Source organism: Pseudonaja textilis, chromosome 3 (assembly GCF_049901715.1).
Source record: "Pseudonaja textilis isolate UNSWEBS1 chromosome 3, rPseTex1.2, whole genome shotgun sequence".
Lineage (NCBI taxonomy): Eukaryota > Metazoa > Chordata > Lepidosauria > Squamata > Elapidae > Pseudonaja > Pseudonaja textilis.
In genome coordinates, this window is record NC_141992.1 from 157,466,920 (window position 1) to 157,483,710 (window position 16,791).

Sequence of the window (16,791 nt, forward strand, 5' to 3'; positions counted from 1 at the left end):
AGATAACTAAATTCCAGAACTGTCCAAGAATTTCTTTCCTAATTTGGGGAAAGAATTCCTTGTTTCCTGTACAAAATGAGAAAATTTGATCATGGTATCAATGTGTTATTCTTGAAAACACTTTGAAAGGGATTTTGGCTAATGAATTTGATTGAAAAGACATTATATTGTCTTTCAGGAGCGAATGTTCTACAAGTCAGATTTTTCTGTGCTTTTCTTCACTTTGTCACTCTAGTTAAATGCCTTAGCATGTTTTGAAAGAAGAAATATCACGTATATCCTAACTGTGGTGGTCTGGCACTTGAAATGTGACGCAGGGAAACGTCTGAGCAAATGCCAGCCCCGAGTAAACTCAGGTAGCAGTATTTATTAAGAAAGAAATCAAAAGTACAGAATCAATAACAAATGACCTCAACCGAATGAGAATATGCAGCTGTGGAAAGTCCCATGAGAATATACAGGCACGAAAGGTCCCATGGGAATGGCTCGGCTGTGCACCATGAACTTTCACCTATATTCCTGGTCCTTCTAAGCTTTGCAGATCAAAACAGGATGAAACACCCATTGCAAAGGCAAATACTGCCCCCACCAGGAGTGTTTGCAAACCCTAGATCTATGCAATAGCTGTACGAAGGATTTACAGAAAATGATGAATATATTACCACACTAACTTTCAAAGGTATTTAAATTAACAGCGAAGAATTATAAAGTATACTCCAAGAAATATCAGTAAATAGGAAGAAACTAGCCTATCTTCACATCTGCACATCTTATCCCTCGGTACTGTTGAATACTAGGCCTGTAAGAAATAATTTCTGCTAGCATATAATCTTTTTTTAAAAATTGATTTCTTCATTAAAAAAATGATATCAAAAGATGATATCATCATACTTTCAGCATTGTGAAAGCAATTTCTGTGAATAATGTGATGTTGCTATTTTACATTGTTCTGAGAAATTCAACTTTTTTTCCCCTTAACCTCATACCTAAACAGATTATTCAGATAGAGCTATGGGGAAACATTTTATTTTCCTATCAGTGACAGAGATAGGGTGGAAATTTAACTTTGGGAGTATGAAGGGTTAAGCATGTCTTTGAATGGCAAGTTATGAGTTAATTTTCAGAAAGTACCCTTGATTGCTTTGTAAGAAAAAGATTGTACTTCCATAATAATGCTTCTTAAAGGACATGCATACAGCAGGAACTATTGAATTGCACGTAACCTATGCGCATCATATCATCCTGATCTCTTTTTAGAAAAGGTTGCTGCTAGTTTTTAAAAGGTGACAAGGAGGAAAATAGTTGAGAATTTGCTGTTGGCTGGCTAACTGGATATTATTTTTAAAGCATTATTAAATGTTACATTGGGCTAAACAACAGGATCAGACTTGGCTACTTATACCCATCTCATGGATCATGCTTAACTTCAAGAAAGCATCTATTTCCCTGTCTACCAACACTGAAACATGGTCTTTTGTATTAAGTGATCAATACTCAATTAATCCTTAAGACTTCTTTTCAATATGGTTTAGTAATCAGATCCCAAATTAAATTTGTGCAAAGATGGTACTCATGCCTCATTAATGTTTCCTTTTTCATTAGGGCTATAATTTCATTATATGCATAGCTGATTAATTATATCAGTTGTAACTATTTGAATAATTGATTAGATTTCAATGCAATATAACTTTTAATGCTGTGTGAATCTCAAAAGGCATTATTTTAGAAATTCTGTTCACTACATATGTTTGCCAACATATTGTTGCTCAGTTAAATAAAAATTGTATTTTAAGATTTTCATATGTTATTGATTAATTGGCTAAATTTCTCAATTTTTTCACTTTTTTGTAATATAATTTTTTTGTCCTTCCCATCCTGCCTCTCATTTTTATTTAGAATAAAACAGAATACTTTATTTGGTCCTGTGATTAGACACAAAGGAATTTGTCTCCGGTGAAGAAACTCTCAGTGCAAAACATGCAAAACAACATAATCATAATCATAATGATACCAGTGGGTAGTAGAGAAGATGAAAAGGATAACAATAATACTACAGCCATACCACATGGATAAGTATTCTTAGACATAAGACAGGACTTACATTGTAGGTTTGAGCTCCAAGCTTGGTTACAAACATTTCGTTCCCATTCATTCCTATCGTCAATGTGCTTGGCTGGCTGTAGTTGCTGAGTCATAGTCCTTGGTTTGAAGTACTATCTGTGTGATATAAATTAGTGCTGTTCGTATGTCTTCTGATGATGTTACGGTCTGATTTTGGGTTGATTAAAACCAAGGACTATTACAGCCAGCCAATCCCACAACCCAAAATCAAACCAGGACTCAGAAAGGTATTTAAAGGCCAGTGCGCCCCCAGACAAGCACAATCCAAAGTGCACTGAAGATGTCTCCTCAAATAGGATTGAAATGTTTGCAACCAAATTGCCAAGCACAGATCTCAGACCAACATCACCACCAACCCAAGCTACTAATATTCAAAGACATTTCAATAAGACAGTAGTGTTAAAATTAGGTGTTCAGCAGAGTGGTGGTATGAGGGGGAAAAATTGCCTCTGAGTCTAGTTGTTCTGGTATGCAATACCTTGTTGCAGCATCCTGAGGGGATATGAAGGGTCTGTTGATATTTACTCAGCTCACTTTCTGGCTTGTGCAGTATATAGACTTAAATTGAAGGCAGTCTGATTACAGTTGTTGTTTTTCTGCAATCCTAACTATCCTTTGAAGTCTCTACCTGTCCCATTTCGTTGTTGTACCAAATCAGACATATACTAAAAATAGATAGATAGAAAGAGAGGAAACCTCTCAACTTTGATCTTTTCTGCTTCAAAAGATTAATTCTATAAATATTTCTACTCTTTCTCATTCTCATCATCTTCATTTTGGGAGTGTGCCAGACCTCTTTGAATTATTACTCTGTTTATAAAGTTGCATTGCCTATCTTATAGACTGTTATTGTCCAAAGAATAGATTGTGCAGAATAATGAAATCATTATCCTTTGGTGACACAAATAATTAAAATCTCTATTGGAATGACCTAGAATGAACAATGCTCAATTCTACCCATAGCTGTTCATATTGCTTCCAGTATAAGTCAAGGAGGTTCTGCTTCTTGCTCTTATTAATAAGTGAGGAGATTATGTTATCTGACTTGATAGTGCAAGTTGGTTTATAACATGATAAGTCACTGCAGGGAATAAAAAATCATAAGAAGGGCTGGCTTTTGTTCATAACTGTGAGTAACTGGGAATTATTTTTAAAGATAAAGGAGAAAAAAATGGAACTGGGCTAATCCTTAAGGGCATCTACCATTTGAGTCCTTATTAAAAAGCTACAGATAACTTCTTTTGTTTTAGTTCTTTCGGGCATTTGAAAATATTGGCTCAGAAATACATTTTAAAAAATTCACACACAAGATTTTTAAGAGCATGGAAAGTAGATCAGAAACTAAGAAGTGAATGAGTTTAGAAGCCCAGAGATTTGAACCAAAAAGTAAATAGAACATAAAATAGAAAGAGAAAACAGCTGACAAAAGCTGACAAAGTAAGCAACAAAATAATTTATTTTTCAAGGGAATCATTTTTAAATGATTATTCTATTACAAACAGAAATATTCCTGAAATATTAAATCTGAAATATGAGAGACTGAGACTGAAACTGCCACAGCAAAAAATCCATATATCCTTATATGAGAAAACAGACTGATTTTCTAAACAAATTTCAAATATTTCCTATTAGAAACTGCCATCCTGTGATGACACAAATTAACAGTAATAGTAATATCTTTTTTTTTTGTATCTTTATATTTTAGATTAGCATTTGGGATGATGGATAGAAGAGGTCATTTTTATATGTTTTTCTGTAAAATATGCTGTTTTCATGAAGTAATAAAATAGTAAGTTGAAACTTCTCATGTAAATCCTATGCTTATTTATTTGACACATGGTCAAAGATCAGAAAAATTACATATAAACTTTTAAACTTCATGAACATATTACCTAGCAACAGCAACTACAACAAAAGCAGATATAACTGTCAGATTCTTATAGAAATACTGTCTACTATTGTTAATCTTAGAATAAAAGGTTACTACATTTTATATTTGTATTTGTATTATACAAAGAAAGTTTGAAGTTACTCCTTTTATTTTATCCTTTTTCCTTTTTTACACTCCTAACCTTGTTTTTTATGACTTCCTCTTTTCTATTTCTCTAGTTTTCTTATATTTTATTTTTTGCTTAAACTTAACAAACTTTTATTAAAAAATATACACTGCTCAAAAAGATAAAGGGAACACTTAAACAACACAATGTAACTCCAAGTCAATCACATTTCTGTGAAATCAAACTGTCTACTTAGGTAGCAACACTGATTGACAATCAATTTCACATGCTGTTGTGCAAATGGAATAGACAACAGGTGGAAAGCAGAGGCAGTTAGCAAGACATCCCAAATAAAGGAGTGGTTCTGCAAGTGGTGACCACAGACCACTTCTCAGTTCCTATGCTTTCTGGCTGATGGTTTGGTCACTGTTGAATGCTGGCAGTGCTTTCACTCTAGTGGTAGCATGAGACGGAGTCTACAATGCACTCAAGTGGCTCAGGTAGTGCAGTTCATCCAGGATGGCACATCAATGCGAGCTGTGGCAAGAAGATTTGCTGTGTCTGTCAGCATAGTGTCCAGAGCATGGAGGCGCTACCAGGAGACAGGCCAGGACATCAGGAGACGTGGAGGAGGCCATAGGAGGGCCACAACCCAGCATCAGGACTGCTACCTCCGCCTTTGTGCAAGGAGGGACAGGAGGAGCACTGCCAGAGCCTGCAAAATGACCTCCAGCAGGCCACAAATGTGCATGTGGCTGCTCAAACAGTCAGAAACAGACTCCATAAGGGTGGTATGAGGGCCCGACGTCCACAGGTGGGGGTTGTGCTTACAGCCTAACACTGTGCAGGACGTTTGGCATTTGCCAGAGAACACCAAGATTGGCATATTTGCCACTGGACCCCTGTGTTCTTCACAGATTAAAGCAGGTTCACACTGAGCACATGTGACAGACATGACAGGGTCTGGAGATGCCATGGAGAACGTTCTACTGCCTGCAACATCCTCCAGCATGACCGGTTTGGCAATGGGTCAGTAATGGTGTGGGGTGGCATTTCTTTAGGAGGCCGTACAGCCCTCCATGTGCTTGCCAGAGGGAGCCTGACTGCCATTAGGTACCGAGATGAGATCCTCAGACCCCTTGTGAGACCATATGCTGGTGCGGTTGGCCCTGGGTTCCTCCTAATGCATGACAATGCTGGACCTCATGTGGCTGGAGTGTGTCAGCAGTTCCTGCAAGACAAAGGCATTGATGCTATGGATTGGCCCACCCGTTCCCCATACCTGAATCCAATTGAGCACATCTGGGACATCATGTCTTGCTCCATCCATCAAGGCCATATTGCACCACAGACTGTCCAGGAGTTGGGGGATGCTTTAGTCCAGATGTGGGAGGAGATCCCTCAGGAGACCATCTGCCACCTCATCAGGAGCATGGCCAGGCATTGTAGGGAGGTCATACAGGCACATGGAGGCCACACACACTACTGAGCCTCATTTTGACTTGTTTTAAGGACATTACATCAAAGTTGGATCAGCCTGTAGTGTTTTTTTCCACTTTAATTCTGAGTGTAACTCCAAATTCAGGCCTCCATGGGTTGCTAAATTTGATTTCCATTGATAATTTTTGTGTGATTTTGTTGTCAGCACATTCAACTATGTAATGAATGAAGTATTTAATAAGAATAATTCATTCATTCAGATCTAGGATGTCTTATTTTTGTGTTCCCTTTATTTTTTTGAGCAGTGTATTTCTGCCAGATTTAATATCTGGCAGTGGGACACTGTGGATGTACAGGGTAAAACACAATGCCATATAAAGGCTTCAATAGACAAAAATGAAGGTAAAATTGTACAGCTTGTAAACAAAGATACAAAATTTAAATAATTGAGAAATTAATTAAGTGGCTTCCAATGATAGTAACAGATAGAAATTTGTGGACATTGCTGGAAATTTTCATGGATTGATATATAAATAGATGATCCATAACTGTTTTGAGAATTTGCAGGAATATGGTATTATGAGTTCAAGGTATTAGATGAGATATAATATCACATGAATTATAGACTCAGCATCAGTTTTTGAGCAGATACAAACACATTATTGAAAATGAATTCCGTGGTATGATATGGGGTGGTATGGTATAGGGTGGCGTGGCATGGCATGGCGTGGCATGGCATGGCATGGGTGTGGTGGTGTGGCATGGGGTAGAGTGGGAATGGTGGGTATGGTATGGTATGGTATTGTTTCCTGCCTGAGCAGGGGATTGCACTAGAAGATTTCCAAGGTCTCTTCCAATTCTGTTATTCTGTATTATCCATTATCAACTTTTGAGGACAAGGCATTGATGCATAGTAATGTAAATTATTTCTATCTGGAGCATGGAAAAATAATAATAGATATATATAATAAATGTCTGTCTTGAGTGATATTTTAGATGCAGTTTAGGGGAAAGAGTTAGTGAGGTTAAGTCCACTGTCATCATTACTGCATCCAATTGCTTTTCATTGTTATCAGGTAAAGATTCATTACTTTCAGCTGCTTAGGATATTTTGATGAGCTAACTTCCTTGCTTTTGATTAATTCTAGACATTCCAGAACACGTTTTATCATTGGCTTCTGACTGAAAGGACTGCTTTTATAACCTTCTCTCTCTCTTTTTTAATGATAAATAGTAGCTGAAGCCTCCTTATATTTCCATTACTTTCTCCTCATTCAAACTGAAAACTTACTTTTACATAGTCCAATCATTTATATAAGTCAGAATAAATGTCCATCTGTCATCCTGGAGTCTTGAATACAGACAAGGATCAGATTGTTTTTGTGTAAACATCTTCAGGTTCAGATTCTGGTGCCAAGTGTCTTGATGTGAATACACAATACCTTATTTTCCAGATTGTTCAACCTGTGTTTTTTTCCTGTAAAAATACATCCTTGATTTTTTTCCAAGCAAGAAGGAAGTTTCACACCCAACTAATGAAGGCTGCCATACACAGCCATCCTGCTGTGATAATGAAAAGTATCCTTATGGGTTTCATTTATGTAGTATACACCTTGTCATAATCCTCACTATATTCTGTGGAATTTCCCTTTGGTAGTTAGTTGCTCTTGTAATACGGTTGAACTGTTAAAAGTGTAAAATGTTCCAGTTCATATTCTCTCTCTGGTTCTCTCTCAAACAGACACACACACACACACACACATTATTTACTGAGAATGAGACTGAGAATTTGCCCAAGTTACATCTTGTTTTCTCCTACTGAAGCACAGCAACAGTAAAGAAATAGGTAGCTCATCTGTTGGTGGATTATGAAAATACTCAGCCAGTGTATTTTTTTAGATGCCTTCCTCCAGTGCCCATATTAATAATATATTAATACTGAGACTACTGAATAGATCAAATTTAGCTGAAAATGGGTATGATAATACTTTGATAGCTAAAATCTTTGTAGAGCTTACTGTCAAAGTGACCAATGATTTTATATTTGCAATTATTACTGAGAAAGATAGCAGTATATTTAATCTAAAAAAAGAATATTCATGAGACAATTGATATTCATGAGATAGGTTAGTACTGATCCAATTTCTATATTCATATAGGTGAACAAAGTGTGGTTTTTGTTATTGTTATTGCTGGGTTGTAGATAGAATTTATGAGAAAAAGTTGTCATATTATTTCCATGAAAAATAAGCTCTAATAATAGAAGTTTCATAATCGGCATGCTGCACTGTTGGTTTTACAACACTGCATAGTTTTACATAGCTGGAAGCAGAAATATGAAGGTTATTTTCCACTTTTTATATTATTATATGAATTCTACATCAATATGATTCATAATTGTATATACATTATGGAAATGTATACACAGAATTATCTTACCTCTCTTTCCTTCCCTCTCCATTCCTTTTTCTCTTACACACATACACACACACACATCACATGAGGTGGGGGAGGGAGAGGGAGGGAAAGATATATATTCTCCAGTCATTTTCTCAGTGTGTCTTGTTTGAAATTTAAAAACAAAAACTCAGCATGAGTACATATTTGTTTGGGTAGAATTCTACTCATATATATTTTTGTGTATATACAATCTTCCTTAAATTTATTGTTTTATCATAGAAAATTAAATACAAAATAGTAAAACAAACAAAATGAAGTAAAGAAAAACATTCATTCAACCCTAACAACAACAACAACAACAAAAGAAAAATAGTGTACAAAAAAGGAAGAAAAAGTGATCAGTTAGCAATTAAATATATAGGATCCACTCTGGCTGGGTGCTGAAAGAAAAGAAAAACACTAAATTCTCCTCCCCTTTTACATACATAACACGCACCCATACACCCATACACACATGTTTTGTTTGTTTGTTTGTATAAAAAACTGTCAACAGGTTGAGCTAAACATTACACTTCAAATCCCTCTGTTAACCCTCTGTTGTTATATTTAGCGTGTAGAAAGTCCACAAATGGTTTCCAGTCTCTCATATGGCTGCCTAGAAGGAAAACTTTTTAAAATGATGTATCATTGGTACTTGACCCTAGATAGACTAGAGAAAATGTAGGTTCATTTTATCATATGTGGTGACTTGTAAATATGTGAAAACATACTGGATAAACATAACAATGACAATGCAAAAACATATAAGATACAAATATTAATGAAACCTGAAGCTTTTCTTTTAGGTATGATGGACAAGTCAATTGGAAAACAATTGATGCTATTCCTTCACATGGTGACTGCTCCGAAGATCATACTTGCCAAACACTGGAGAGAAAAACAGATGCTGATTGTTGAAGAATAGATTTTGAAATTGATGGAATTAGCAGAGATGGTAAAAATTTACTGCTTTGATTAGAGATAATGGACTAGACAGCTATATACATTCCTTAATTTTGTTTTATGGGAATATTCTCCTGATGTGTATATTTTACATGTATACAGAGCTGTCTCGAATAGCAAGATAGTCGGCAAATAAATTTGATAAATAAATAAAAATATTTTTAATTGCCAGATAACCCTTGACCAAGGCAGTAATCATTTCAGAAATATTTCTTTACCTAAACAGAAAAATGAAATGACTATGGGTGGGCAGATAACCTTTAGGAGCAAGACTTCCTATCAGCTTCCCATTGACTTTGCTTGTGAGAAATGTCAGGGAACATAGAAAACCTCCCTCCCTTCCTTCTTCTCTTTCCTTTCCTCCCTTCCATCCTGTCGAAGGGTGACTGGTTGGAGGAGAAAATTCATAACAGGCTCTCCATTGATTGTTACAAGCTCCCCACAAGTACAGATTTCACTATTGGGCAGGTGGCATGGAGCATCGGCAATCATATCAGTTCCTTTCAGTTTGTCCATCAAATTGTTGGAAGCTGTGAGGGGACACTAAAAATAATGATCACATGATCATGATTGGCTGGCAGCATGGTGGTAACACTGAACAGTAGCACTGCAGAAGGAGCCTGAAATTTTTTGCCAAATTTCACTCCAATGGGAAACATGATTCACCGCCTTCTGTAAGCTAACCTATTCAAGTTACTTTGGTTCAATAATGGTTACCCTATACCTTCCAATTTTATCCAACTGAAGATTGCAAATAGATAAAGAATTTTAGTAATGTATACATAAATGGAACTGCAAACTTCAGAAAAACATGGATATCAGTGTATAACTACATTCTACTTTGCACATAGTTTTCAGAAGTGAAAACTGGGTAAGTCTGATTAAAAAGGGAACTGAATGAAATTTTGCTCATCTCTATATAAAACATTCAGGAAGGGATGGGGAAGAGGGAAAAAGAATGTAAAACTAACCTTGCATCCACAATTTCAGGATTACTTTTGGAAATTTCAAACATATGGTGATTAGCATTCATACAGATGGTTTATACCTGCAAGTAAATTGGGCTTCGAAAATGAAACATGGCAGGTGATGATTGTCATTATATAAAATCATAAGTAACCTGAGTCTACATTTCCTGTTTCTCAGTGCTGTTCTATTTTACACAGGGGAAAAAGTCACGATTATTGATCATGTCTACATTTTAAAATAGAAATGTACAGTGCTGTTGTTCCAGGAGCATTGTTCTTGTAGTTGTTAAGAAGCAAGTAAAACAGCCTGAAAATGACTAATTATGTTTATACATTGTAAAGTCTGTGGGAATAACTTCTTCTTATTGGTTTTTCTGGCGACAGCTGGTATTTACTATGTCACCTAAAAGGCTTGAAAGTTTAATAGGTGCCTTGACATAATAAACATAAACTGACAGCCAATGGGGGGTTATTCTTTTAAAAACATCACTTCTGTTAAATTATTGAGCTAAAAAATCATCTGAGGATCACAGCTAACTAAGCCTGTTCAGTGAAAAAAAGTATTTCACATTTAATAATTATTATTTTCTTGGCAGGGTTTCAAAACAATACTCTTTTTGAAGTGGGAAAAAAAGAAATCATACTATACATCATATACACAGTCATCCATTCCAAGCATCAAGCTTCATTGAGGCTGCAGTGATTTTTAACACTGCTATTCTTTGCAATGAATTCAATTTTCATATAAAGTGTCAAACTGACAGCTGTGAACATTTAAATGTGTTGTTAAGTGTGCAACCAATATACCAGCTGCAGGTATAGCAATTCAAAGCAAAACAAAATGATTTCATGCAAGTAACTACTTATCCAAAATTGAACAATTGTTAGTCCTGAAAGAATATTTATTTGCTTACCTAAAAAGTCAGTGCTTGAAAGAATTTTAGAACACTGTAACTTGGTTAAAAATAATGTACACTTGTAGTTAAATCTAGCTCCTCAAAGCGATGGCTCAAAGATGCTGAGCTTGTCAGCTGGAAAGCCTAGATTCGAGATCCATGTGGTGTGTTAAAGATGTTGAGCTTGTCCGTTGGAAAGCTAATAGCCTGGATTCAGGACCTGACTGGCAGTCATTGGGGTGAGCTCCCATTCCTGCCCAGTTCCTGCCCATCTAGCAGTTCAAAAGCATGCAAATGTGAGTAGATAAATAGGTTCCACTTTGGTGGGATGGTAACTGTGGTTGAAGCACTGTTGTCATATAGCCATGCTGGCCTCATGCCCACTGTTCAAATAAATATTCATCTGGTTCAGTTCCAAGTGGGAAAACATGGAGGCTGATCAGAAAGATGGTTTAAAGAAGCAGAACCACCAAGTATATGGTCCTGGTGTAGCTGACCACATAGAGTGGAGAGTGAAGATTATTTATACCCTCTTTTGGGCCTTGCTCTTGAGCTTCCTCTTCCTGTGCAAGAAATGTATTCTATTGGCTGTAGTCAGACTCCTGTGGGGCCATGCAGGGGTCATAGCTGATCTTGTAAGTTTTCTGATTCAAGCTTGGTTGAAACTTGCTGTGTGATGCAATGAAGAGGCTTGTGTTCTGAAAGGGTATTGGGCAATTCCTATTGTGTCTTAATGGCTTTGCCTGGTTTGAATCTTGAGTGAGAACTAATCCCATCACCTGAGGCTGAAGTCTTTTGTCTTGTAGATAGGTTGGCCTACTCTTTCTTAATGGTCACCAAATATCTGCTGGGGGCAGGAAGCTTGGGTTGAGTTTCTGTCTCCCTTAAGATTTCCATTTCTGTTTTATGGGAAATATAATATTCTGTCTTTTTAAATATTTCTCAAAATATTTCATTTTTTCTAGAAGGCATGGGTGCTAACTTTCTACAATCACAGAAGTGTCTTCAGACAATGCTGGCTCCCTTGGCCAAGAAACAGTGTATATACCACACCCTAGAGTTAGACATGACTGGACAGGGAAATCTTTACCTTACCTCAAATATATTAGAAGAATGGAGAAAAGCTAAGAGGTCAATAGAGAGTGTTAACAATTTAACTTTCATATTTCTTTATACTTTTTAAAACTGTGTTCTCTCTTGATAGAAACTATTCCATTTTTAATAAACAAAATTAGAATGATTGAAATAAGTCATCTGATGTAAGTGAAACTGAAGTCAGATATTTCAAAAGTGTTGAATACTTCCGCTGACTTGGTTACCCTTCACAACATTCACTGACTAATGTATCTTTTCTTTTATGTATACTGGCAGCATTTACACCAAGACAAATTCCTTGTGTGTCCAATCACACTTGGTTAATAAAGTATTCTATTCTATTCTATTCTATTCTATTCTATTCTATTCTATTCTATTCTATTCTATTCCATTCCATTCCATTCCATTCCATTCCATTCCATTCCATTCCATTCCATTCTATTCTATTCTATTCTATTCTATTCTATTCTATTCTATTCTATTCTATTCTATTCTGTTCTGTTCTATTCTATTCTATTCCATCTTTTTCCATCCTCTTTGTTTCACAGACACCTAACTCTTCTCCCTTCCTGTATTCAAAGTCTAAATATTATAAATGCTATGGTCATGTCTGGGTGGTGGTGGTGCACAGATATTGTATTCTATCAGCTATCATAATATTTCACATAATACAGAGATGGTGTAGTGTAGGATATCAGCCATACTTGTACAGTATATGGGCTACATGATGTTAATGTTAAGAACAAGATTGGTAAATTTTGTCTTATTTTAGTCGGGTTTTTTACAATTAAAGGCCAACCGTACCAATAGATACATCTAGTAGTCTATGCAAGTTATGTTTCATAGAAAAATATTTCAAAAGTCTTGGTGCAACTTTTTTTATGAAATTAAAAAAGAACACCCTCAATGTTCTTCTTTTGGTCTAACTTTTTACAATATATAAATGTTATATTGATCCGATTCTAAGGATTATTCCCCTCCCCTCATCTCCTTTCTAACATTATTTTTATCTCTCTATTTTCCATCTTCTATCTTTTCAGTTAAGAATCCAGGCAGTACAAGCTGAGCTATCCTTTAAAATAACACAACAGACTTCTACTATTTTAGTAGAATATTTAATATTTTAATATTATTTTAAAATAAAGGAATGTATTTAATGAATTAAAATGATAAAAGAAATTCTTCATTCAAATAAATTTATCAAGTGTAAGAATATTATGTAAACATAGCTGATGTCTGAATGAAAATCTAAACTAGTGCTAAACTAGGTAGTGTTGATAATGCCCTGGCTACACACAGAATATATTGTTTCCAATATATCATTATTAAGGAAGACATAGGTATTATTTCTACTAGTAGAATTCAGTTTTGTAATAAAAATTATCTAATTTAAATTGTGAACTTTGTTATTTTACAGGTTTTCAATATAAACAGAAATTGCAGTACTTGAGGGAAATCATGTCAAACACAAAATGCTAAGTTTCGGGATTTGAAACAATATTAATAATATTTATAACATTTTAATGTGTTTTTATACAGCACATTTCTGAATGAAAAATAAGCTCTTTTGAGTTCATTTCACTTGTTTGCAGCTATGCTGGACAGAAGCATCATTTAATTCAGTAATATTTATGACCAATTTGCTATGTAAAAATTGCAGCATAAAATCAATGCATTTAAATGGGATTCTTCTAAGGTTTGTACCAGTTCTAGCTGGAAATATTTTGCAGCTTCAGGGGAAGGTAGAGATAATATGGACAAGTGAATAATTCAGAGGGGTGCTTCAATTATAGCAAGTGAGGTAGCACTCTCTTAAGCATTAGAGGACCCATGTTCAGAATCCATTTCTATAAGGAATGGTGGTAAAGCACCATTTTAATATTCTCTGCCTGCCTCTATTGTGCCACAGGATTGGGGGAAACTAGCATTCCCTTTATGGCCTTTAAGGTAGCCATTTTGCTTGCAGGAAGATTTCAGGGGAAAAGTTGCAAGTCAAATGCAGGTAGGCAAGGACTTATGATAGAGAGGTGTTCCATGAGTTTGGAAAGGTGTGCAGGAGTGTCATGTGGATTGGGAAGGATGATAGACCTGTGCAAGAGGTGCCATGGGTGTGGGAGAAGTCATGTGAGGATGCAGTGCAAGTTGAAATAGGTGTACAAAATGTACTACATAGGCCATGGATGATATATGAGTCTGAAGTGTGGGTCTCAAAGTTCATGTGCTCAAATAGCTGCAGCATGAATACAGAAGAGCTGGGGAGAATTTACAAGTAGGGGAGACATGCCTTAGTTGTAACCTTCCCTGCCAGGTTTCCCATTGCCATTTGTTGGAAATGACAATTGTATGATCACAGCTGATATGTCCAGAACTTTCTCAAATTGTATTGGAATAATGGGGCCAGCATTCTATAAATTAGCCTCTTTGAGGTACCTAAGCTCAATCATTGTTGCCCTATAATGCACTGTTTCACCCAGATGAATGTGTCAAACAGACAAATGCAAGATTTTAGTAGTAGATACATTTTATTCCTTTAGGAGATGATTTGTGCAGGGATGATGTATCTTGCTAATTATTTTCTAATTTCTGTCAAATGTCTAAGAACAGCACTACATTTACTTTACAAAGAAAAAAGTGGGCTATTCTCTTTATCACCAGCTTCCAGCTTCCTTATAGAAAAGGAAAAAAAGTTCCCTTTTTAATTTTTCCACCACCAGGAAGACATCCATGTTGTTACTAGAAATATTTGTTTCTGCTTGTAGTGTAAAATCTCAGCACAAATTTTGATCCAACTCAAGTTAATCTGAAATGTTGGCTTGTTTCAGTCTGAAGTGTAAAATCAAGCTTCTTTAATTAAAAAAATAATCAGGGAAAATGTGGTTTGCACATCAACAGAATTGTTGTTTGCTTCTTGAAATGTCAGCTCCATATTGAATGGTTCGTTGTACATCAAAGTTAATATCTTTGTTAAAGTCAAAAGTGCATGTTCCAAGATATGTGATATCTGAATACAAAGATTCACACAAAGGGTGTCAAATAGAATGAAATTTTGGAAAGATTATTTCCTGTTTTAAACACAGTGTCAGAACGACTTCAGTTTTGGTTACACACACACACACACACACACACACACACACACACACAGAGAGAGAGAGGCTGAAAAGACACTACATGCTACAATTTGTATCCTATTCATCATACTATTTGGGCTTCACAACTGTTAATGCCCCAAGGGAACTAAAATGTTTTGTAACAAAATTTGTTCTCCATTCTGTATGATTTGACCTCCTTGCTATAATAGGCTTACACTATTTAACCAAAAATATGTGAAGTCAGAAACTGGACTAGTCGACTTTAAGCATAAACAATCTGCAAAAGAAAGGATCCTATCTCTAATTGTCTAGCCTTTGGCACCTTGAAGATAGCAAGAGACATTACATTGGATGCTCTTCATAGTGAACAAGAAATCTGAAGAAAAAATAGTTACTTTTAATATTAAACCATGTAAATAATTATTATATAGTATTCTGAATTTCTTCTCATACACAATTTCCAATCCTTTCCATTTTTTTTTACCAAATCACATTCCTTAGTTGGTTTTCTTGCTGATAAATGGTAAAACCTAGGGGATTTAGAGGTTTAAACTAGTCAATACTGAATATTAATAAATTGTTTACAGCAAGAAAAATCAAGTGTGACTGAATGAGGGAGCAAATAGATTTTTTTAAACTACATTTTTTCTTCCTTCCATGACTTCTGCTGGATCCTTATCCCTCTGAAGCCCTGAATCACTATCTTCCCTGATAAAAGAAAACAATAGAAGTGGGGACTCAGTGAATTAAATGCAATATATACTTGCCTTCTAAAATACAAATTAAATCATCATAGTGTTCTGAAGTATTTTACTTAGAGGCATTGAAATGGCTGAGCTCATTATTTCTTTGTGTGTATATTTCTTTATACTAGAGTTTCTGATATCTAATCAGAAAAGAACATATTTTTAAAGCACTATCTTCACACATTGACTTTCTGAGCCTTTTTGATTTCCCTTTTATATTTAGAAAGCTAAAACTATGGAACAACAATATATATAAGGTTTTTCAGGAATGTGATAAAAATTTCAATGCAGGTTTTCAAATAACTTTCAGGTGACCTATATAAATTTATATACTTACACATATTTACACAAAAAAACTTGATAACTAGTGTCCAGTCTCTAAAGTTCCCTTTAGAATAAGGGTTTTCTGGGAGGTGGGAGTGCTTAGGGTAGTAAGTGGCAAAATATTCTATATGAGGGTGATTTTTTTGATATAAAGCTCTGCTTAATTATCTGTGTTGTAACCTCAATAGGGCAATTAATCCTTCCTGGTTTTTACATACCTTAGCAGACTTATATACTATCATCCAACAACCACGGTTTGAGATTAGAGGCAACATTTTACAGACCTACCTTACCTAGTGATTCCAGTTGGTGGTGATGGAAAGGTCAGCTTGATGGCCAGTGCAAGGTAAGCATTTGGTCCTTTTTTTTCTTACCATTACATGAAGCAGTCAAGTAGGGACATTTGTCAGTAAGGTGTAAGAAAAATAGATAGATAGATAGATAGATAGATAGATAGATAGATAGATAGATAGATAGAATGTTATAAAGATTTATTCCCATGCTAGTAAGAATTTAGAAAAGGATTTTAGAAACTACCTTCAAATGCAGCCATTAGCAGTAAAAAGAACCTCCTTCTTTCTATTTCACAATAAAGACGTTAGTGAGATATTAAGAAAGTAACTGCCGTAACGCCTTAGGATATTAATTGGAATAAGAAACAAGGCCAAGTTCTTGTAACCCTATTTCTTTCACTTACATGAATCTTGTTAAAA

At 35.4% G+C, this 16,791-nt stretch overlaps 1 long non-coding RNA gene across 1 annotated transcript in view; it reads right to left on the minus strand.

Annotated features, from left to right (window-relative positions):
* The window catches only part of LOC148126370 (uncharacterized), a 313,275-nt gene that overhangs the window by 15,785 nt on the left and 280,699 nt on the right, over positions 1–16,791 (minus strand). The gene's annotated exons all lie outside the window — the stretch shown is intronic.